The 25,642-nt window shown below is 42.7% G+C and overlaps 1 long non-coding RNA gene across 1 annotated transcript in view; it reads left to right on the top strand.

Moving 5' to 3' along the window:
* LOC116282343 (uncharacterized) overlaps positions 1 to 25,642 on the top strand; it is a 91,622-nt gene that overhangs the window by 19,304 nt on the left and 46,676 nt on the right. Inside the window, exon 2 of the long non-coding RNA XR_012077356.1 lies at positions 13,795 to 13,903. This is a non-coding gene — a long non-coding RNA (uncharacterized lncRNA). The remainder of the gene's footprint in view (positions 1 to 13,794; positions 13,904 to 25,642) is intronic.

Raw genomic sequence — 25,642 nt, forward strand, 5'->3', positions numbered from 1 at the left:
ACAGCATAGTGATTCAGTATTTTTGCAGATTATACTCCATTATAGGTTATTACAAGATAATGGTTCTAATTCCCTGTGCTACACAGTATATCTTTGTTGCTTATCAATCCCTGGAACTCCAAATGCTTGTTTCCTAGTAATTCTGGGTGTATCTTCCTGATCCTGGGACAGAAACAAAAAAGAAAACACTTTTGGTTGTAAAAACTGCCTATGGTCTCAAGGGAGTAAATGCAGGTTTCGATTATTTGCAAAGGACAGAAGTATAACTAAATCCACCTTAAACAGAAAGAGTGAACTATTTGCTTAAGGGTCTGGAAGTCCAGGGTAATGGCTTCAGGTGCAGCATGATTCATGTGCTCAGATGATATCATAAGCATTTTGTGTCTGTGTCCCTCAACTCTACTTTCCTCTAGGTGACCTCATTATCAGGAAAGCTCTCCCATTGTGATGGAAAAGACAGCCAACAGCTGCTCCAGGCTTATAACTGAGCAGCTGCGCAACTTGCCATTCATGGTTGTTCCAGGAAAAAGTCTGAGAATACATATGCCTTATCCTGGATCAACTGTCCACCCCTAGGTTGGGGGGTGAGGGTGTCTCCTTAGCGAACACGGCCCAAAAGTATAGGAAAATTACAAGACTGTTTCACAAGAAGCAAGACTGGACTCAGATGTCCCCTAAGCGCTCCTGCTTCAAGATCCCAAGGCTGATGATAAACTGACTTTCCTGCTCGTTAGGTTTAATACATTCCTCATATTCTTCCTATTTAGTCTGCTCTTTTTTGTGCGCCACATATTTGATTTATCTCCGTTTTAATTTCACTATATAGCTTTGACTTCACATTTGTCATCTCCTTGTAACTCAATGGCTTTTTTGCTTTGATTTCTTAATAGCACTTTTGAAAAGTCAACTCTTTAGATTGCTCCCTTTCTGTCCATATTAGGAATTAGTGGAAAGTATGATATATGCAAAAAACCAGTGATGAACTGGTATTTGGAACACCTATGAAATAAACTTTTGCCTTGCCATAGATTCAACATAATTAAAAAGCTTCCGATGGTAACTCATTTCGTTAGCCAGTTTTACCAAATCCCAGTTCCTAACTAGGAGTAGGAATAGGGAAAGAAAAAAAGGAAGTGAGGAGGGAGAAATATTCTGCTACATTTATAGTGAAAATTGGCTAAAGACTGTTGACCTAAAACAGACTGCCAGTTATTTCTCCAGCAAAAATGAGTTTATTTGGGATCAGCAAAGGATTATAATTCAGGGTTGGCAACCATGGTGAATCAGGTGCAAGTCTCCAGTGAAAATGAAGAGGAAAATTCTTTTTAAAGAGGGGAAGAAGTTGAGAGGGCTATAGTAAACAAAGAGTCCACTGGAGAAACGAGTCATCGAGGTCCAGTGGCTTTTCGTTGGATGAATAATAAGTCTCTCATTGGCTGAGCTTTTCCAGGCAAGAAGAGGAAGTCTTTCTTCTTTCTGTTGGGCTCTGCTATCACTGTAGGACATGAGAGTTTCCCCTTCTGGCCTCCTGACTCTTTTAATTGAAGTTTCTATTTACTAATTTTTACAAATCACATTTCCTCAATTCAAGACAACAGAATAAGAGTGTTCAGCCTTAGGTATTGTCATCAATATGCCATCTGATTAGACCACATAGTCGTTAGATCGTGCCAGGGAATTGATAACAGGCAAAATGTTCAGGTCCTGGCTTAAAGCAAGAACTCTATTAAATAATCAGTTTTGTAGAACAAAAAAAGAAGCACACAGATAAGGACTACCTCATATCAAATTTGGAGAAGAGATGTAGGGATTTTAGAAACTTTTCCTCTTTGGACTAAGCCAGATTACTTATGGCTGTAGGACCAACCATTAGACAGCCAACTCCAAAGACTCAGTGTCTTCCAGCAGCTCTCTTTCCAGCCCCTCACACAGCCACCCCCAGCCTCCGGTCATATTCCCCTTCTGAGTGTCTCTCAGTTACAAAGGCTCTTGGCATGTAGGCAGTCACTCCATCTCTGGCTTTGGAACTGTCTCCCCATCAATGGGTGCATCTAGTCCTTCCCATGTACAATTTTCTAATCAGAAGCTAGATGTCCCAATCCCAACTGTACTGGCCCCAAACACAGTGGGTCCTGTGTGATTGAAAGTCATCAGTCAGGGTCCTGGTGTCAACCACTTAAAGCAACTGTCCTTCCAAAACACAAGCCCTGATGGATGAACCTCAGTGCAAGCCTCAGAAAGCTCAACTCCATCCCCTCTAACTCATCCCTGTGTACCCCACGTCCCCTTCTTCCCATACAGATGCCAGGCCACATTGACCACGTAGCATGGCACAGCCAGGAAGGCAGCTGGGTACCCTGTGGCCAAATGCCAGGATTTGAATCCTGCTTTGCTGTCCATGAGCTGTTGGCCTCTGTCTCACCTTCTGTTCCTCAGTTTCCCCATCTGACAAAATGGAGATGATAATAAGTACCTACAATCAGTATTGTAGGGATTATGTGAGTTAATATTGGTAGCTTTGCTTAAGACCATGCCATTCACATACTGCTATATGTGATGACCAAAATAACAGCCCATCAAATGCTGAGACTTCTTTAGATACAGTTGTTAGTTTCTAAGCCCTCACATCTGCATTTCTAAAACTAGAAAAGGAAACCTGCCAAGGATAATGACAAACAGAGGAGGAACTGAGCAAAGGAAACCTGGAAAGGACCAATCAAAAGGCCACTACTTAGCCCATCCCAGGAAATAACCTTGAACCCATGCTAGCTCCCAAGAAGCCAGGATCTAAAATCTCAACCCCCACTCACAGAAATGAAGGCACAACCAACAGAAGAGGAAGCAGGAGGCTTCAGCCACAAAATTAATAAGCTCTGTCCGTTAAAAAAAAAAAAATCAGGCAGAAGTCCCTAGCTGTAGCTACTGAGACACTTCCTGGAGAAAGGTGGCTGACTTTTTATCAAATGCGTCCCTCGGAGAAATAATTGCTGGCAGTAATGGTGCGGTAGCAGTCTGCTCAGGGTACTGTTTGTCCACGTCTAGTCTATCTTTCAGCTTCAGAGCGCCCACTGCCTCACAGAGCACATCAAAATGACACCACTGTTTTAATGACAGTGGCCTAACGCAACACACAGAAGTCAAGTGGTTTTTCTAGGCAGGCAAAGGAGAAAAATCTTTCATGGAGAAGCAAGGCTTGCAGTGTGCACGCATCCTGAAGCTCTGTTTTAATTCACAGTCTGGGGAGAATCGGATTGCAGATTTATTCACCTTCAGGAAACACTAGAATCTGAGGAAGGTGAGGAGCGGTGGGACATGGATGAATAAAACCAATAAAGAGAGTACAGAAAGGGGATTATTTTTCTTGTTTTACCAGTAATTTGCCCCCCTATTGCTGGTGACTGAGCCTCCTTGTTATATCAGAAAAAGCATGGAATTGATTGTGACTAAGAGAACAAAGGCTTCCGTTGTCTCTGACCTGCATTCCACTTCAGCAGCCGACTTGTACCACCAAACCTTTATCTGACCATCCCCCTCCACCTCTGCTGTCATTCACTGTGGGCAAGTGAGGTTGAGACATCCCAGCATCCTTAACACCCTTAACTTTGGGTAAGACTCCCCATTAATCATCTCCGTCCTGGGATTGCTTCTACTCTTCCTGTGTGGTTAAGGTAGCTCAGTCAAGTCAGCTACACTCTCTTAGACACCTCAGGTTTATCTTCTTTTTGACCTTTTGCTCACGTATCCTGTAAATTTCACATATTCTGAATCAACAGCCTCCCTTATCTTTCCAAGCTCATGTTGAGAATTTGGTAACCACGATGATAGGCTGCTTACATGTTTATGATTTCCAAGCTCCCCTGGGCCCATATTTCTCCATAATCCATTTCCTCATCTCTGACCAGTCACCTTTCTTACTTCTATAGCCGTCCTTTGTGAAGTTCAGTGTACATTACAGCCAGTTGAGGGACTTATTAAAATACGTATTTCTGGGCTCCTTTTCAAAAGATTCTGATTGAATAGATCTGGGATGGAGCCTAAGAACTCACAGTTCTGACAAGCTTCTAGGTGATATTAGTGACATTGGTCCATGGGCTGTACTTTTTTGGGTAGGGAAGGGGGTGGCTGGACCTTTTGAGTAGTACTAATATAAAGCTCTGGACATACTGTACAGTTTCATTATATACTTGCTTCAAAGACATCAATTATTTCCTTTCCCCACTTAAGCAGCATCTTCTATGTGGCAAAAACAACAAAAATTTCTGTGAAATACAAACTCTTTAAACTTACTTTCTTGGCCCCCTAAACATATGTTTTCACCCAACTCTAACCCTTCCCTTCATGTGTCAAAGGAAGAAGTAGTGAGTCTGTTGCTACCTTCTTGAAGTAGAAAGGACAAGGGGAGGTTTACAGACAAAGGCCTGGGTCTGGTCTTCAGCTGACTTACTCCGTGCTCTGTCCTCAGCACTGCAGGGAAATAAAAGGAGGAAAGGTTAGGGACCTTCTCCTGGCCAGTTGCAGAAGTCTGTCACAGCTAACCACTTTTCCTTTGAGTCTAGAAAATGGGAACGTGCAATACAAATGGAATAGTAGCAAGCAAAGGAATCTGGGATCAGGCAGACCTGAGCTCATACACAAGCTCTGTCATTGTCTCCCTGCATGGCCTTTGGAAATCACCTTAACCTCTTCTCCTAAACGCTGTTTTACTGATTATTGTGGATATGAATCTTTGACCACAAGTGTAGCACTGCAAGAAATATAGCTTGCTTTTTCTCCAATGTGTAAAGCCCCTATTTGGCTAGGGGACATATACTTGATATCAGTCATTTCAAGGATTTCCTTTTTCTTCTCCCAAGGTTCTTTCTTTGTTCTTGGGGATTCATTACAGTTCTAAGGTTGGGATTGAGGCTTTCTCATCCTGGATTAGTCAAGATCTGTCCACACTGACATTTGCTGAGAGGCCCGTTCCCATCCAGGCTTTTGTTGTCAGTCCATGCAGGCTGTCCCTGAGTCATGCTTCATTCCTGAACCCAAGGCCTTGTCAGGTCCACCTTGATCAGAGCTAGCTTCATGCCCTTTGTGTGTATACAGGAACCAGTCTGCCTCTCCCTGGCTTTCTCTGGCTGTGAGAAATTTGGTGGGGCTTTTTAAGACCCTTCCCCACTTCCATACCTCTCCCAGCTTGAACCCTTCTACTGTCCTTGCATCTTGTTGCGATCTCAGGGGCTCTGTGAGTCTGTCTGTACCAGTCATTGTGGGCACACCAGGCCGTCCAGCTCTCTCCAGGGCTCTAAATGAGACTCAGAGACACAACGCTCTTGGTTTTCAAATTCTCTGTATCTATTTATTTTTTGAAAATTAAAGTCATAGCCTCTTCAAAGTCAAAAGCCTTTTCCTCCTACTTTTGTAACATTCATTCTGTGAATCATTGAGTGCCACAAGGGAAAAGGCTGATTAGTACAAAGATATTCCAGGAAAAATGTCAATTAATACTTTGAAACATTTCAATCACATGTATAAAGTAGGATATGATTATTTTAGCCTTACTATGAGGATTCAGTGCCATTGCACAGATGCAGATAAATATTAGTTCCCTTCCCTTAGTTCCTTTCACCTTTCTGACCATTTGTCTCTTCCTCAATAGCTTTTCTTCACCTGCCCTTTCCCTGCCTGTTATTTAAAGTCTAATTGTTATGTATTCAATTCCCCAAACTTTTGACTTTTTCTAATTCTCCTGAACACCCATAGACACCTCACGCTCATCTTGTCCAGAGCTACACCTGATGTTACTTCCCCAGATTTCTCCTTCATCCTGGATTCCCTGTGTCAGTAATAACACAACACTTACAACTTAGCTTTAGAGAGAAACCCAGGCAACAGTCTTTAGCTTCCTTCTGCTCCAACACCTCCCACATTGAATCGGTTAAAGAATATTTCTCCATCTTGACCCCTCCTGTCTATTCTCACAGCCACTGGCACGGCTGAGTTCCTCAGTAATTCGTGCCTCACACCTTCTCCTCCTAACTGGTCCCCTACCGACCTTCCTGTTTCTGGCCACTCTCCAGCCATCCGCTGACAGTATTCCATTTCTAACTCTTAGGTATGATTATGGCGTTCTCCCACATTACTATTTACAGAAGTGCTTCATTCCCTACAAGTAATGGTGTTTAAGTGCCTTGGATATCTGGTGCCAGTCCTCATGTCCATTTGTAATCCTCTCTTCTTTCCCTTCTCTGTTCTTCACCCACATACCAAATCCATGCTCATCAATGGTGTTATAAACTTGAGGGGATGACTGGATGTGATGTGACACAAAAACTTTAGTACTACTAAAAAATCAGAGGCTTGGAAATGTATATATTGTATGTAATATATATAAATTATCTATTAATTCATGTTTATTATAACTGTACATATATATATATTATATATATATATATAATATATATGTAAAATTGCTTTTAAAAGACCTCATTCCTTTCTTTTTTCCACTTCAGCAGACCTCTTACTTGGCAATAGCAACACAAATTACTATAAAATACAGCGCTTTTAACTTGCTTTCTTCTAATTAAGTTTCTTGTATACATAGTAGTATATATGATACAATATATATTAGTGAGTACCTATAATAGTGTCACATTCGTAACAGAAAAAAGAAAGGGAAAAAGAAAAAGCTAAGTGTCAGTACTGTATCCACGCTGTTGACCTAAAACAAATAGACTTCCGGATCCTTCTCCAGCAAAGATGGGTTTATTTGAGATCTGTAGAGAATTGCAGTTCAGAGTGTCTGCAGCCACGGCAAGCCACGTGCAGGTCCTGGCACAGCAAGGGAAGGAGAGCACTTCTGTAGAGGGAAAAGGAAGTTGGGAGGGCAAGGGTAGATAGAAGAGGCCATGGCTCTTCATTGATGAGTTCTTGCCGGGCCTCTTTTTTCTTCTGTTGTGCTCTGCTATCCTCACAGGGTGTGAGAGCACCCTCTTCTGAGCTCTTGGCTCTATTTAATTGAGGTTTCTATTCTTTTTTTTTTTTTTTTTTTTTTACATTTCCCCCTTTCAATCAAGATCTTTCTCTAAAAGCATTGCTAATCAGGAGTCAGGTTTCTCAGTTTCAATGGCTTTTTGTCCCTCAGTACCCAGGGAGACACTGGGACTTTTCCCGGGTGTAGTGTCTCACATCAGAGGGGAAGTGTACAGATTGGAAACCTACTGAGGTTACATCTGAGTAACAAGGAGGGTAGGAGGGAGGACTCTCTTTTTATCATAGACATTGAAGATGATTGACGCATCATGTCATCATCAAAGGTTCAGTGGCAAACTTCCCACAGGCTTGGTCTGGCTGTCTTGGGAAAGCTGTCTCATCAGATGTAACCTGCTTCAATTCTGGGAGGTCTTTACTTTCAGGTTACCAGACGATGCGCAGGCCAGTCAGGGTTTGGTGCTTTCTTTCAGTGTGTCGTGTGACTCCAAGAGGCTAGTCCTTGGAGTTTGGTGGTGGAAGGTTTGATTAGCAGTACCTGATGGAGGCCTCTCTGGCAAGGTTGAATGGAGTTCTTCTGAAGGTATCTTTCCCAACAGATGAGATTTCCAGGTTGCAACATATGATGCTCAAGGTCTTCATCTCTTGAGAGCACATTGTGAAAAGATTGCTCTATCAAAGCGTGGTTATTTTTAACAGAAGCAGTTAGGCCTTTACAATGATGTGGTATCTCTCCTTTTACAAGTTGTGGGTCAAGAGGCGAAAGACCCAAGGAGCTTTGGGTCTCCTATCACTGTCTCAGAGGGTGAGAGTTCATGAGTTTGAAAAGGGGTAAATCTGAGATTTGGAAAGAGACCAACAGCAATCCTTTTGGCCAAGGTATTTGGAGGGCGTCTACAAATTTTGCGAATAGATTCTTAAGTGTGCCTTTAGTGCAACAGAATAAACCAGAGAACTGAGGGTGGTAAGTACAGTAAAAGTGCTGTAAGACCTGGCAAATAGTACAGACTTGTCTAAGCACCTGGCCAGTAAAAGGGGTTCCTTGATCATTATGAAGTTCAAGAGGAGTTCCCCAGGTAAGGATAATTGTTTTCCATAAGGAATTTATCCACAGAAGAGGCAGTAGCCTGTCTGCAAAGCAAAGTTTCAGTCTAGTGTGAAAACATACAGACCATGACTAAAACGTATTTACATCCATGAGACTGAGGAAGTTGTATGGAATCCATTTGCCAGAACGCAAATGGTCCGTTAGATAGTTTGAAACATCTGGGGGCAACACCCAGGAGCCTCCCTGGTTTGTGTTTTGGACAAGTGGGCAGGTGAGGCGGGCACCTTTTGTGGCCTTGTTGATGTTTCCGCATCGATGTTGATTCACGAATACTGTCATTTTCCCAGCAGACCAGTGGCTTAATGCATGTATAGTGGCGAGAAGTGAACGTTTTAAAGTCTGTGGTAGGTTTGGGTTGTTATTTGGTCCAAACCAGAGCTTTATCTTTCTGTCAAACCAACAACTGTTGTATTGTCACTCATGTTTTTCCTTTTCTGTGGCCAACTGTTGGGCTTCTCTAGCCAGTTTCCTAAACTGTCGTTCGGGGAAATGTGCTTTGGACCGTGACAGAGGTTTGGCTGCTGTTGGTCCCTTTTATGGGCAGCATTCCTTGAGGAACTATCAAAGGTGATTTCCCTTAGCTTCCAGAGTCAAGTTTGAATTCCCGGGAATCTTAATCAGAGCTAAAGCGGCAGGTAAAAGTATTGCATTTGATGATTCCTGAACATAGAGGCCATGTTAGATTTTATTTCTCCTGGAAGTAAGGAAGCCATGTTGCTCCTACAACATTGCAAAATCATGAGCTACTCCAAAAGCATATCTGCGATCTGTATAAATATTTGCAGTTTTGTCCTTGGCTAAAGTACAAGCTTTTATAAGAGGGTAAAATTCAGCTCAGTGGGCTGAAGTCGCCACGGGTAAAGATGCGGCCTCAACGTCATCAAAAGCAGTGGCAACGGCATACCCAGCACAGTTTTTGCCATTGTCACCTTTTAAGTACGAACCAGCAGTGAACCTGAGAAGTCAGTTTGCTCAGAGAACTTATTGCAGATAACCAGGAGGCGTCAGGAGGTGATCAGTCAGTGTTACGCAGTCATGAGGGAGTTTGTCAGTGGCAGAGAGGAGGAGAGTAACCGGGTTAAGGTTACTGCAGTGCAGAAGAGGTACACGAGGAGCACTTAACAAAGGGCTTCATAGGAAGCAGGGGAGCTGACTGAGAAATGTTGAGTGTGATGAGAACTCAGGAAAAATTCTACTACATGAGGTACAAAAATGGGTAAAGGGGAATCCCATGACAATTTTCTCAGTGGCCTTAACCAAAAGGGCAGTGGTCATGATGGCTCTATGGCAAGGGTGGTATCCCTGGCTGCAGGGTCCAGTTGCTGTTACAATACCTGATGGGTTGTTGGTGGTCCTGTGTTTTGGGGTGAGTACCCCGGGAGCACTGCCTTTCTTTTCATATGCAAAAGAAACAAAGGGAACATAATTGGGATGCCCGAGGGCAGGTGGGTTTATTAAATTCTCCTTTCAGGCCTTGAAAGGTATGTTGTCCAGTTTTTCCCATTAAATTGTGTCAGAGTTGTTACTGTTTAGTAAAACATACTGAGGTTTGGCTGTAAGAGAGAAATTTGGAACCCAGTTCTGGCAATAATCAGTTCACCAAAGAAAACTTCATAGTTGGCACTTCGTTTTGGGTTTTAGGAATGTTAGGATACCATGAAGTCTATCTGGACCTAGATGTATCCAGTTCTGAAGTCAGATGTCCTGAATATCAAACGTGGATTTGGGCAAGCTAAAAATTTTCTTTGGCGACCTTATGTGCCTTTAAGGGTAAAAGCTTCCGCAAGTGGACACTGTCTTCCTGTGACGAGGGTTGAGAAGGACAGAAAAGGAGCAAATCACCCACATATTGCAATAAAATAAAATCTCTAGGGAACTTTATATCATCCAGATCAGCCTTCAGACTTTGTGAGAAATAAGAAGGACTCTTAGTAAAACCCCAAAGTGTTACTGTCCAAGTGAATTTTTTCCCCCCAAATGAAGGCAAAAGGTATTGGCTAGCTTCATCAACTGGAATATTGAAGAATGCACTTCATAAATCAGTTATAGTGAAGGCTTTATTTCAGTGGGAATGGATGTTAGTGATGCAGGAGTGCTGGGAACAGCAGGGTGTCCAGGGGTAACAATGTTGCTTATTGCTCAGAGGCCCTCAACAAACATCCACCCTTGGCCCTTAGGTTTTCTCACCAGTAAAATAGGGGTGTTCCAGGGACTAGTGCAAGAGATAATAATGCCTTGAGCCTTGTAATCTTCTATTATGGACGTTATGCCTTGAAAAGCCTCTTTATTTATAGAGTATTGACTAATTCTGGGAAGGAGTTTTAAGGGATCTATTTGAATCTTAATGGGAGGTACAGTGTGAATTTTGCCCATAAGGAGGGTGGTAGCTGATTCATTTGGGACAATGGTCAGTGTTCTCAGAACCAGCTTTAGTACTGTCAGAGATGAAGCAAGTAATAGATGTCAAAGTGTCATTTAATTCACCTGGTTGGCTGCACTGATGACCACGACCAAATTCTAGAATTGTTCCCCCTTTTGAGAGAAAGAAATTCTGGCATGATACTTCTCTAAGAAGTCTCAGCTTAATAAATGCATAGGGGCTGAGGAACTAAAGTGAAGAGATTGTGAATCCTCAAGGGTCTAAACAGAAACAGAATAGGCCCAGAGACAGGAACCTCCTGAGGGTCATCAGAGGTCCCCACCGTTTGAGCTGTTTTTGTACTCCAGGGCAGGCGCTGTGTTAGAGTAGTGGGCTTGAGCACCCAGAGTAAGGTTCTCGTGTCAGTTAGGAAGAGCTTCACCCCCCAGTCTGGAGAAGTGTTTCTCTAAGCCGATTAGGAGGGTGGATTGGGAAGAGCCCCTGCCCTTCCTCAGAGCCTTATCACTAGAATTGGGTGGACGTTGAAAAGGCTGGTTAGATGGCTGAAGGTGGCCAAAGCGTTTAAATTTGCAGCAATCTCTTTCCTAATGTCCTGACGCTTTGCAATAATAGCAGAAACTAGAAGCATTTTGATTCTGTTTAGGAGCCTTCATCTGCTGGAGTTGAAGACTAGGAATTTTGGTGGTCTTCCATTTAGGTGATTTGTCTGGAGTGGGAGAGAGTTGATTTGCCAAATTAATGAAATCGGAAATGAATATAGTTTGCCATTCCATCCTGGTCCTTTTTACTAGGAGGGAAAAGTCCTGGTTCAGCTCATTAATAAACATAAAGTCAAAGTCCTATGGAATCAACATCTGAAGGAAGACCAGAATTGTCTTTAAAAACAATCTGAAGTTGATTGTAACAGTCATGAATAGGTTCCTAAGATTTTTATGTGCAAGTCTGAATTTTTTTTCAATCAGCAGGCTTTAGTAAAGCCCTAGGAATTGATGAAGTTGTCTAGCGATTGCTTGAGCCTGATTACAGAGGTTAGCAAGTTGGTCTCCCAGTTGTAATTCTAGGGACCTTGCAGGATTTTCCCAATTAGTGTTTTTCCTCCAATGCTGATCCTGGCCTTCACCAATAAGTATATGAACTTGCCAAGTTAGACTAGGTTGATAAGTTTGAATGATCATATAAAGTTCCTCAGCAAATCTATGCAGATCTCTGGTTTCTTTGGGAAAATCTTTGATTGTGATTCATAGTTCAGCTTTAGTCCTGGGCATATAAGAAATAAAAGGTTTGCAAGAGGGAAGGTATAGCTCAGTGGTAGAGTGCATTCCTAGCACGCGTGAGATCCTGGGTTCAATCCCCAGAACCTCCATTAAATAAATAAATAAATGAATAAACTAAGTACTCCCCCCAAAAAATTGAAGGAAAAAAAAAAGAAAAGAAACAAAGAGTTTTTGGATCCTTAGAAGGCTTATTTTTGAAGGGACAGGTTCTGACAAGCTCAGAGGAAAAGGGAATGGGGAGAGTTTCAGAGAAAATAGGAAGTTCTGATGAGAAAATTAATACAGAGGAAGCATAGGCAGGGAAGATAAAGATGGTGCCAGGGGCAGAGCTTGACCACCAAGAGCCAAGGGAGAGATACAAGATGGCGCTGGATGCAGAGCCTAAGACAGAGATGCCAAGAAGAAGAGCCTGGGGCTTCAGAGGCATTTTGTCTTTAATCATTTGTTTGCCTTAAAATCTTACTTTTCAGAGAGGCAATTTTAGGTTCCTGATAATGTTTGGGAGCCTCAAAGTGCCAATCAAAATAGGCATAACCACCCAGTTCTGGAGATTTTTTGAGTTATCATAATCCAGTTCCGTTTCAAGGAAATTAAGTCTGGGTATATCCAAAGTTTCCCATAATGGCCGTTGCTATTCTGAATTGCCTTTTGTCAGGTTGGTCCATTTAGTTGGAAATGCACACGAGGAAGGAATGGAGTTTTTAAACATAAAGTTAGCCAGAATCCCTGTAGGTGGCGTGTCCTTAAAGTATTTAGATAACTGAAATCCCATTTCTCAGGAATTTTCTCTAGAGTAAAAGGACAATTTTTTAACAACTTAAACAGCTTGTAGCACAGATCTCAATTCAAACAACTTGCAACTCAAACAGCCTGCAAGCTAATACCAGCCAGTTCTAAAAGAATAGCTTGGTCCTTGAGAAGCCAAGTCAAAGATTTTTTCATCCAGTTTCCAGAGAACAGTCTTTATTGCAAAGGAGTGGGCTGACAGCTTCTCAGCCAGCTTCAGTGGAAACAGACTGAAGTGCCGAATGAGTGCTTGCATACGTAACAAGGCCTTAACCAGAAAGATGAAACCTTACAACAGAGCCTAAATATCGTCTAGAGAGCTTCAAATGCAAAAAGGAAATAAGCTTGGATCCAGGAGAAAGATGAAGCTTCAAGCTCCAGGGTTAGCCAGAAAAGCAGTGAGTGACAGTGGGCTCATTTGTGGGTATTGTGTGCTTACCAGCCTGGGAACCTTTGGGGGTCTTCTCCAGCTCTTCTATGGGCCACCAAAATGTTAACCTAAAACAAATCAACTGCCAGATATTTTTCCAGCAAAGATGGGTATATTGGGGATCAGCAAATAATTGCAATTTGGGATCTGCAACCATGGTGAGCCACATGCAAGTCCTTGCACAGCAAGGAAAGGAGAATTCTTTCATAGACGGAAGGGGGAAGTTTGGAGGGCTATAATAAACAAAGAGTCCATGGCTTTTCATTGGCTGAGTCCTTGCCAGGAAAGAAAAGGTGTTTTTCTTCTTCCCATTGGGCTCCCCCTTCTGGTCTCCTGACTATTTAATTAAGGTTTCTGTTTATTAATTTTTTATAACATTATCACAGTGTTCATTGCATAGTCCACTTCTTGGAACACAGATTCTCAACAAGAAGTTCCTGAATAAATGAATGTGGTATTGGAGACTTGGCTGCTGCTCTCCTCTCTGCCTTGCTGGGGCCCTCCTGGTAGGTGAAGACTACAAGATGCCACCTTCAGGCACACTGCTGGGAACCCGCTTTCCCCACTGAAGCCGTTGCATTTTCTACCTGACACAATTATATGCATTTTCTTAAGCTCAGCTTAAAATACCAGCTCCTCTTGTTAAGCCTTTCTTGGCTTTGTAGATTATCTCTCCCTTCCCAGAGAAATGAATCATTTCCTTCTTTGGACTTCCACCCCATTTGGTGAATGCAGTTTACAAGTGCTTTAGCACTATAGATTGATTATTTGGTATATTTATTATATCTTACTCTTTCATTACAAAGTAAGATTCTTGAAAAGCCTTTCTTCTTTTGATTTATAGCATCAACATGCTATGGTGGATACTGTGAATTTTTATTTGATTTAATTGGGCAGAGGACTTGAAGACAAGAAGATTAAGAACTGTTAGCTCAATCACACACATTAAACAGGTATGTCTGGATTTAATTTTTAAGCAAAAAAAAAAAAAAGAAAAATAATAATGCCTTTTCAGGATGTTAGAATCTTTACCTAATATTACTTCCTTCTTCTTGTTGGCTCATCGGTCCCAGACATAGGGAAAATCCAGGTCCTTCTTCCCCAAAAGTTTGAAAGGACAGCAGACTTCAAATTCATGGATTTCTTGCCTCCAAAACTTCCAACATTCCAATGAACAAACATGCATTTGAAGACCCACTGTCCAAACCAAAGCAATGATGTAGATCAAGCTGCAACAGAGCAGGAGATTAGTTGTGGAAGGTCAAAGAAATTTTGTCCTCCTGGCATACAGAGCTTTAGAATGTAGTGGGATGCCAGTTCTACAACCCTTCCCATACCCATTTGGTTATGGTGTATTGTAGTTTCTGAGACACAACATCTGCTCCCTCTCCCAGTGAAGGTTGAAATATATAGTCCAATCTTTGAAGGTAAACATAGGTCCCCACCTATTTGCAGGGGGTTTCTGCAAAGAAAACTCTTCTTGTTGGCAAGTTTCCTACTTCTAGCTAGAATTTATCCTGTTACTTTACTGTAATTTACACTTCTGCAGAAAAAAAGACACTCCAGAAATATTGAAGACCAATTTTTCAAGTTGTTTGCATTGAGAAACTCAACTGAAAAACTGTCCCACCCTCCCTAAAGTACCCTAACTCCTAGATGAACACTGTCTACAGCCCAGCTTGTCTCAACCCCCAAATATGGAAGCTAATTATTGAAGTCACATCCTCTTTGATTTAAGATCTTTTAATGGACAGCTAGAAGCTTGGCCATCACTTCACACCTGCCATAGTGTCAATCATTTGGAGGGAAAAAAGACATTTTTATGTCAATCAAGAAATCCTTGGGGATGTTGTTACCTGTTATGATGCATTACCCTTTGACCACTGTGACTTAAAGGCTCTGGCATTAAAGAGCATGTGCCAGAAATAATTAGAAGCTAATCTTAATTGTACTCACATGTAGATGAAGCATTTAGCCCGAGAATGTTCATGCTGTCTGGACAAGAAGGCTGAGGAGTCCATCCTCCTTGGTGCCACCATCAGCATCACTATTAATCAAATGTAGTGAGTTGAGATTCAAAGCTATTGCCCTAACACTGCAAATATTTAACACCAACGTGATTACTATTACCATGTATTAATGTCCTGCCACAAGTGTTAACAAGGCCAGTATAGCAAACTGACTAATTCTTAATGCCCCTAGCACCCTGTGGTGAAAGAGATGGATTCTCCAGGAAACAGCCATTGTGGAAAACAGTAATATATAGGGCTGAGGCTGGCCTTACACATTTCAGTGGTTACAGAAATGTCTCCCTCCGCCCCCTGTGAGTTACAGCTCGCTAAGGTATGACACTGAATCACCTTATCTCTCCCCATAACTGCTCTGTTGTGCCTGGGCCCAGGGGCATTCATCTGACTGACACCAACCTCAAAATCAGAATTTGGGCTTTAAATCTTGAGTGTGTGATGTTTTTCTTTATGGGCCGGATTTCCAAGAGCCCCAAAGAAGAGAGAGCATCACCACTAGACACCTGGCTTGCACTTGTTCACAACTCATCTTGGCCGTTGCAACATCCTGTCCTTAGAATGACCTTACAGAAAAAGGAGAGCTAAAGGGAATAGCCACAAAAATGAGAATGGCTGAGGAGTAAATAAAACAACAGGAAGGCAGCCAGGGGCCGCGGTGCCCAGGCTGAACCAGAATAAAACAAATTCATTATACTGTAAATTGCTCGCACTATATGGGAGTCTATTACGAGGAGTTTGTGAGAACTGGCTTGAGGAGGGGTGGATTCCAGCTATGTTCAGAGCCCATGGATCACTCTAGCATCCCTAGAGCCAAAGAAATCTAACTCCTGATGGATCGTTCACAGTTGTAGAGGGTGAGAAGAGAGTAGGTAAATTAACCCCCCAGATGGCCCTATCCGTGGTGTGAAGTGCATCACAGGTCTTCCTTCTGCATTTGGGCTGTGAGTGCCTGAAGGTAATTTGCCATCCACGGGGCCTGGTACAGGGCCAGCCAGTGTGTCTAGTGCTCAATATATTTCTGTTGACTCCAGAGGATTGTCCTGAAGTGTTAAAGTACTTAGCACATAGTAAGCACCCAGTAAATATCAGTGATTCAGTAGCAGAACAACTGCCTCCTCCATTTAAGCTTCTCCCCTCCACTACGGATGTATCATCCACATTATCAGATATACGACCCTTCTCATTCTCACATTACTACTCCATTCATTCCTTCACTCCTTTCATTCATTTAACAAGTTTTGGTAGAGTAGTTCCTATGTGCCAGGCACTGTCCATCATGTGTTCTGGAGTCTGGTAAAAGCTTTGGCATCGCATAGATCTGGGTTCAAATCCCAGCTCTGTGATAATTGAGTAAGTTCCTTAGTGTGTCTGAGCTTCAGTTTCCTTGTATGCAAAATTAGCATAATAATAATTCCTCCCTTGAGATGTGGATTAAAAGAGCTTGTGCAGTGAGATATTTAGCACAGAGCTTAACACTTGGTAAGCTTTATGAATGTGGTAGCTTCAAGGTTCTAAGTAAATCCAGGCGTCACTGACCCTTACTCTCCCTTACACAGCCATTGTTAATTCTGTCTTCTGAACTCAATTAGTACTTGTCTGTTCTACCAAGTTGAGATCTTGGCTTTTTAATTTACTTAGTAGTCTTTCTTCCTTGGTCTGTTATTCCATGAACCTTTACCTTTGACTGTGCCTATGGAGAAACACAATTGCAGAGGAGTCCAGGCTGTGAGCAAATTAGGAGCTGGGGACTGAGTCCAGATGAAGATCTTATCTTCATAAAGTTAGAGTGAGGCTTGATGAAGTTTGAACAGAATCCTTGTAGGGAAAAGCACTATGAAGCCCAGAAAGGAGAGGAACCCCTTCCTTCCTGCAGTTATTCACGGGTGAGCCTGGTCAAGATGCTTCCTTGGGCTAAAAACAAAGGTATTTTAGCTTAATGCTCATTCTTGGGAGGCAGGGTTCCCAGAGATGGGCCATCATGTGTAACTTAAGCTTATACACAACATCCCTTCAGTGATGAACTTGTAGCAAAAGCAATAGAATACAGATGTTAAAGTAAAAGAAACCTATCCAATATGGAGTCAGATGTGTTCTTTCCTATTACAATATTTCTTCATCTCAAATCTTTAACCCTTGTTGGCTATATGCAACTTCAGTCTCATTGGTAGGAAGAAAGTGTCCCAGAGTCTGCACTTTCTGAGACCCATGGCACATCTGAATGTCCAGTCATTTGCTGGGATCCAAGAGCATAATTCTAAAGAAGGGACTGACAAAAGTGGCAGAGAAGGAGTAGCAGAAAGAGATGAGAAAGAGGCACTATGGCCCCTGAATTTTAGTGTTACTGTTTTTGAAGTGGGATTCTTAACCCTCTGAAATTGTGAGCCGTTTTTCCCCAAGAAGTGTCAGTAGATTTCATCAGATTCTCGTAGGACTGAATTGCCCTTGCCCTGCTTTGCTCAGAGGAATGATGTGGGATGGTTTACATTGACTAGGGGAAAAAAAAAAGCACAACCTAAAAGTTGAGAGGTGTGTTTTATTCGGCAGACATTTCTGAGGACTTAAGCCCGAGATGTGGCCTCTCAGGTAGCTCTGAGAGACTGCTCCAAAGGAGCAGGGGAGGAGCCAGGAAATATAGGAGTTTTTGCAATAAAGACTAGATAGTTGGAACATCAAAAGATTACTGTTAAAGAAAACCGGAAAGCTCAAGTTAAGGAGTTTAACACTTTCCTGAGTATGGGAAGATGCGAGTCTGGGCTTAGTGAAATCATTCCTTTGATGTGCACCTCAGCTCTCTAGGGCCAGTATCTTGGGCTTGCCATCCTGAGTCTCTGGGTGCACCACTGGGGGTGGCTGCCGAGGCTGAGGGCCTGTCAGCAGGCAGCCTGCTTGTCTCCATTCTGAATTCCCTCTGGCTCACTTTTGGGGTGGTGGTAGTGGCATCATGATGGCTGCAGCATCCTTTGCTTACTGATAGGGCAGGCAATATTTTTCATTCACATCTGTGATCCCTTGACATCCACTGAACATTCTCAAGGGCTGCCACTGGGGGCAGCAGCAGGAGGACAGAGAATACAGGGCCAGTTCCACCCTGCCCCCAACTTCAGTAAGAGCAATTTTTAAAATTTATTTTTTTCACATAGAAATAGTTCTATACTATACAAAATTGGGAAAAATAACTAGGAAAAATGAAGAGTAGGATTGTCTGGCTGAAGAGGGTCCTCTAGTCCTCTTGTATCTACCTCCATCACTGTAGGCAGGCATCTTGTAACAGGGTGCCCAGTGCTGACTTAGTGTCCAAGGCTTCATCCTGGACTGCAGCCACACAACACATTTTATGCTTTATTGATTTCCCAACCGGTGACTCCATTTCTCATCTCCTGGTTTCATTCTTGTTATGTGGACAATTTAACTGACACTTAAGAAAATTATTTAATGGCACATGAAAGATATTTATGATTAAATCCTAAATGAAAAAAGTAAAACCTAATCATACAAAAGCTTTTTGAGAAGTAATGAATAAAAGGCAAATTATTTGAGATGTTGCAGACCTTTATGATTCTCCTGGTTATTTGTGATGGTTATAAGATGGCTGCTGCTGTTCTAGCCATCAGATCTACATTCCAGCAGGAACAAAGTAGGAGAAATGAGGAGAAAAGGATATTGCCTAAATCGAGAAGAAACTTGCCCAGAAATCTCAAAGCATGATTCTACATATGTCCCAGTGGCCAACACTTTGACACATGACCAGAACTGGCTGGAAACTAGACAAAGAAAAGGAGGTTGGGAATGGGGTTGGGATCAGCCAATTGATGAGTGCCCCAGGTGGTCGCTTAAAAGTCACCCTATCTAACTTTTGGGCTTAAAGTAGTTTACCACAGTAACCAGTGAATCAGGTCAGGCCAGACGATGAAGAGAAATTTTCTTCCTCCCTCCGTTTCTTCCTCTCTTCCTTCTTCTCTCTTCTATATTGTCAGGCTTAAAATGTCAAGTGCTGCCTTGACAACTGTGAGCCTCACTGGGCCCCAAATCCAAAGCTGTGAGTTTTCCTGTTCTTACCAGATATCCGCTCCACCCCTCCCAACCCAGCAGGAACGCCTCTCTCCCTGGCAAGTTCCCTATCAGCAGAATCAGCTGCACCTTACCTGGTCTTCAGCCTAATGGATTTCACCTCCCTGTCAATCGTGAAATTATTCGGACAAGCCAATCACATCCTTCCACATGAACTAAGGTTTCCCTCACTCTGGTCGCCACTAAGCCGACTCCCGCCGGCAGCCTCTGCTGGCTCACTCCTCTCCCAGGCGTGACCCCTGTGTGGTCCTGCCTGGCTCGTGGTGGCCTCCTCCCTTGAGTGGTGAGTACTTACGGCTAATCATCTGTCTGGCGTCTGGCGGTGTGCGTTCAGCCACCTCATACTGTTGAGGGTGGAGGATTCTTCCCACAGCAGTGGGGTGCATAGGATGTGATCAGAATACCCTTCGTTCTTCCTTTTTTCCTTCCTACCTCCTTTCTTTCCTTCTTCCTGCTTGCCCACCTTCCAGGACTGTATGCCACATGCTCCTCTAGGTGCCAGCCTCGCAGCAGTGGACAAGGTACGCCCATGAGTGGCTTAGCAACTAGTGGGGCAGATATTTGCCTGTGTTCTGTGTTTGCTTCTCCAATTTCTGGCTAACACTGCTGTGGGGGCTCGTGTCAGGAAGAAGAAATCTCGAGTGGAGCCCATGCGTGTGTCCATCCCGACGTCAGAGAAGGCTGGGCTGACAGGGAGGTACCCAGACTGAGGGATTAGAATAGTGAGATGGGGACTTGTAAGCTCGGTGGCTGCAGCTGAGCATTTGAAGAGCTGAGAATGTCATAGAGAGGGTGGCTCAGGAGAGCTGGCTGAGGAACGCTAAGGAGGAACACGGAGGCCAAGTCTAGGAGAGCCTTCTCAGCAGACGGGGGAAGTTCAGGCTCTCACGAGCGAGCACTGGAGTGCTGCCTTCAGCAGGAATACATGGATGGACACTTGCTTTTGGAAAGCCCTCTGTGGCTTCAGTGTGGAGGCAGAAGGGCACCACGTTGGAGAACAAGAAAACTGGGGAGGCTGTGGCAGGGGTCGAAGCAGAGAGGCAAAGCCATACGGGAGGGCTGGTCTGTGAGGTCGTGGACCAGTAGAGGGAGAGAAATCCGTGGCCTCTTCGTGTGACTACACTCAGTGGTTTTCATTTTTACCATCCTACTAAGGGGCAGGGAAGTCAAAGTTACTGGCTCACATAGGACAAGGGTTCAATTTGCCCATGACACAAGTTTTCTGTTGGAACATGCTGTATCTGCAAGTAAAAGAAAGTACACTTCCCGTGGCTTACACAGATTCGGACCTGTGCTTTTCACAGAGAGGTGATTGGCTCAAAGATATCAGAGCAGAGACCCTCTGGGCGTTTCCCTCGTGGTTGCAGGATGGTGGCTACAGCTGCAGCCATTATGCATTCAGGGCCATGGAAATTGGGAAAGGCTGTGCCAGCATTTGTGTCCTCCTATCAGGAAAGAGACATATTTTACAGAAGACTTTCCCAAAAAGACTTCTTCTTTTTCCTCATGGACCCTGGCTACTCCTAGCTGCGGGGGGAAGCTGGGATGGCAAGGATTGGTATTCAGGACCCTCCAGAAGGAAGCAGACAGGGAAAAGGGTGCTGGGAATGGGTCCTTAGCAGCCAGTCAGCGGTGCTTGCAATGAGTGCATTACAAGCCTGGGTTATATTTGAGGGGAAAGGGGAGGCTGTGGAGGCAAGCATGTAGCAGAGGTCAGTCACAGCCATGAATTTTATGAAAGGTTTGCTGGGAAACTACATTTAAGAAAATATATATGGTGACTTCGATTCCCCTGACAGCACGACTGGGTGATTTGCAACGTACTTGCATTTCATGGCCCCAGTTCCAAATACTGTCACTCACTTTGATGTCAGACACTTGAGTTGTTTCAGAATCGCCAGGCTGGCTGCCTATTAAGTGACATAGACGTGCACACACAGACCCTTTAGGAGCCCCCAGTGGATGGTGAGAAGTGTGCTTGCCCATCCGACAGCTGCGGCATCAGCACTATTGATTTGTTTGGGCAAATCGGCTTCTTTGTGAGACTGGAACTGCAGGAAGGTTAGAACTCCCCTCTGCCCGAGGTCTCTTGCCATAGATCTGGAGTCTAGATTCCTTTAAAGCAGTTTTATGCCCATAGTATCATTGGATTCTCAGGGCAGTCCTGCAAAGAAGGCTTTGCTTACTATTTTAGAAGAGGAAACTGACCCAAAGAAATGAAATGATTTGCTTATGAGCATCTAGTAGAGTGTGGGGGTCAGAAACCCTGCTCCAAAGGAAAACTTCTTGGATTCAAATCCCAGCTCCTTCTAATGCTGGATGACTCAAAAGACTCTCAGGGTAGCAGCAAAGCAAGACCACTGAGAGAAGAAGGAAGACTAGCATTGATAAACTGAATGCTAATTCTAGTTTTTGGTTTTTTTTAAATTGAGGTATAGTCAGTTAACAATGTGGTGTCAGTTTCTGGTGTACAGAACAATGTTTCAGTCATATAGGAACATACATATATTCATTTTCATATTCTTTTTCACCATAAGTTACTACAAGATATTGAATATAGTTCCCTGTGCTGTACAGTATAAACTTGTTGTTTATCTATTTTATATATAGTATCTGCAGATCTCCATCTCCCAATTTATCACTCTCCCCCTTTCCCCTCTGGTAACCATAAATTTGTCTTCTATGTCTGTGTTTCTGTTGTGTAAATAAGTTTGTTTATCTTGTTTTTTTTTTGAGATTCTACATATGAGTGATACCATATGGTATTTTTCTTTCTATTTCTGGCTTACTTCACTTACAGACATTCTCCAAGGCCAACCATGTTGTCACAAATGGCATTATTTTATTATTTATGGCTGAGTAGTATTCCATTGTATAAATATACCACAGCTTCTTTATCCAGTCATCTGTCAATGAGTATTTAGGCTGCTTCCATGTCTTGGTTATTGTAAATAGTGCTTCTATGAACACTGGGGTGCATGTGTCTTTTTGAATTAAGGCTTCCTCTGGATATATGCCCAGGAGTGGGATTGCTGTATCATATGGTAAGTCTATTTTCAGTTTTTGAGGAATCTCCATACTGTTTTCCATAATGGCTGCACCAAACTATATTCTCACCAATCTGTGTAGGAGGGTTCCCTTTTCTCCACACCCTCTCCAGCATTTATCTTTCATGGACTTTTGAATGATAGCCATTCTGACTGGTGTGAGGTAATACCTCATTGTAGTTTTGATTTGCATTTCTCTGATAATTAGTGATAGTGAGCATTTTTTCTTGTGCCTGTTGGCCATTTATATGTCTTCATTGGAGAACTGCTTATTTAGGTCTTCTGCCTATTTTTGGATTGGTTTTTTTTTTTTTTTCTTATTAAGTTGTATGAGCTGTTTATATGTTCTGGAAATTAAGTCCTTGTCAGTCTCATCTTTTGCAAATATTTTCTCCCATTCTGTAGGTTGTCTTTTTGTTTTGCTTATGGTTTCCTTTGCTGTGCAAAAGCTTATAAGTTTAATTAGGCCTAATTTGTTTATTTTTGCTTTTATTTCTATTGCCTGGGTAGACTGCCCTAGGAGAACATTGCTGAGATTTATGTTGGGAAATCTGGAAAGATTCTGTTCCATTTGTCTGTGTTCTAACAAAACATCCTGAAACTTAGTGATATAAACCACCGATTATTTTATTATGCTTATGGGTTCTGTGGTTAAAAAACTCAGTCAGATCATAGTGGGGATGGTTTATCTGCTCTATGATGTCTGGGGCCTCAGCTGGGTAGAGTTAAATGTCTGTGGGTTACTCCATGGCTAGAGGATGCAGTCATCTGAAGACTTTCACTCACATGTCTGGTTCCTGGGCAGCGATGACTCCAAGGCTGAGCTCACGTGGGACTATTGATTTAAGTGTCTCTGTATGGCCTCTCTGTGTGGCTTGGGCTTCCCCTCAACACGGCCATCTCAGGGTAATTGGATTTTTTACAAGGTGACTCAGAGTTGTAAGGGATTGTGTTCCAGTGAACAAGGCAAAAGCTGAGTGGCCCTTAGGAAGTCATATAGTGTCACTTTCTCCATAATCCATTGGCTTAAGGAGCCCCAAATCCACATAGATTCAAGAGGAGGGGATTCCTCTTGATGAGAAGTGTATCGGAGTATACGCAGCTGTGTTTTAAAAACCAGTGCAAAAGCCAATCCATATTGGTTACCTTTATTTTGAATTGATATTGGGGAGGAGAAATGATTTCTACTTTCTTTTAGAGATTTTAATTTCTTAATGTGTTTATCTGGCCCTAATGCTATCACTTATGGTGTGATCATGCGACCTTACCTAGCATTTCTGAATCCCAGTTTCCACATCTTTAAAATGGGGATAATACTTACACCTACCGCACTGGGCTTCTGTGAGAAGGAAATACGACCCTATTTGTGAAGTGCTTAGCAAGTACCTCTTCATATTTATTCAACACATACTTCTAGTATTTATGTGCCAAGTTCTGCATTTCACAAAAACTACCTCATTTACCTCTGTGATGTAAACACTGTTATTGTCCCTAGTTTAAAGATGAGGAAACGGACTTACCCATAGTCACAAAGCACATATGTGAAGACCGGGACTTGAGCAGAGCAGTCTGGCTCTAGAACTCATACTCTCAACTCCTCTGATGTCCTGCCTTTCAGTAGATAGTATAGATGTGAATTTATCCGTGCATATATAATTTCTTGAGCACCTAAAAGTAACAGTATGAGCCCGGATTTTGGTTTGTGTAAATAATCTGTTCATCTAGAACAGGAGTCTGCAGACAATGATTGTGGTGCAAATCTGAACACTCCTATTCATTGTCTATGACCCTTGACTGCTTTCATGCTGTAACAGTAGAAGGGAATGACTGTGACAGACACTGGCCTGCAAAGTTAAAAATATGTATTATCTGGCCCTTTGTAGGATAAAGTTTGCCAAGCCTTATTCTAGACCTTACCTGAAACATTTTATCTCGAATTTCTTGGAATTTCAAACATGTTAAACCTTGTCCTTAACCTTGTTAATTCCTTATTTAACAAATGTTTATTGAGCACCTAATATATGGCAGTTATTGTTCTAGACTCTGGAGCTACTTTGTGAATGAGAGAGACTTGGTCCCTGCCCTCAGGGAGTTTGTGTTCTGGTGGAGGGAAATTAAAACAGAAGACAAAACAAAACAAAACAAAAACCTACCAAAACCCAATAAACAAAACCCGAATGATTGTAGATTATAATGTTTACAATGGACGAAATAGATAACTGAGCTTAGAGAGAGAATTTCTTATGTATAGACGCCATTGTAGGTGAGAATTATATTATTGCCGCTAAAAGCATCCCAGTAAGAAGGTTCACGCAGAGGAGAAAGTATGAAATTGTCATCTCTGAGAGAGGAACAGAAAGCTTCCTAGGAAGTGTGGAAGGATGGCTGCTCAGCACAGAGGGCCCACCTCAGGACGTGATGGTGACCTGAAGGTGAACGGCCATCCTGACCGTATGGCTTTTCTCTTCTGCAATCTGCAGCAACTTGGATGCAGATATGGAGAAAGCAGAGTGAGTTCAACAGAAGTTGAGGTTTTAGGGGCTGGAAATAAGGTGAGAGGTGAATGGGCAGATTTAGCCTGGAGACAGATTTTGTTTGGCTCACACACTGTATTAAAACTAACTCATCTGAATGCCTTTTGATGAAACACGATCAGTTTGGTTCAGCACGTCCCTACACGTTCTCGCTGTGTTCTGTCTTGCCTGTTTCACTTGTTTATGTTTTCTGCCTGACCCTGTAAGCTTCTGAGATTGCAAACACTGTGTTAAAGTAATAGATGACAGGCTCTTTGCTGCCTGAAGAAAGAATGGAAAGACAGAGAGACCTGAAGGATTGTGAAGGAACCTTAGAATTAATGAATTGGAGACTGACACTTTGATTAGATCAGACGAGAGCTAAGGAACTATTACAGTAAGAACTGGAAGTACAGGGCGATCTCTTAAGAGTGGAATATTAGAAATCAAGATTCTGAAGGTAGTAGATGGATGTTTACAAGTTAAAGAGTGTAACGCTGGAAATGAGTAGCTGAGGTTGGGAGAAGCAAAATGTTACATACATATATGAAACATGTACATAGAACGAGCATATATACACCTCCATAAATTCATACACGCACATGCTTTGAAGTGCTTTTAAGAGGCTTCCTGGCATTCAAATTTAAGAAGATACCTCCACACAATGAGGATGTACTCCTTCGTGGTTTTTCCGGACATACGATGAAAAGAGTCATTAGGAAACAGTCAAAATGCCATCAGCCAAGGGCAAACCTAGGCTCGAATACAGGAAATCCTTTTTTTCTGACAAAACAACTCTTCTCCTACAGAAAAACCAGGGCACTTGAATTATTAAAAACATACCTAAGGCTTCCCAAGAGCCACAAAGACTGCTGCCTAGGCGGTGTCTCCCTGTATATCTATATCCAGGTTTGGCCCACTCTCCGAAAGAGGAGCGATCCCGTGAAACTTTTCATAAGTCAGAATGGTGTGAAGTGAAGAAGCAGTTATCTTAGGACACCTCTTGCTAACAGATGCGCAAAACAAATGGAGGGAAA

Source organism: Vicugna pacos, chromosome 11 (assembly GCF_048564905.1).
Source record: "Vicugna pacos chromosome 11, VicPac4, whole genome shotgun sequence".
Lineage (NCBI taxonomy): Eukaryota > Metazoa > Chordata > Mammalia > Artiodactyla > Camelidae > Vicugna > Vicugna pacos.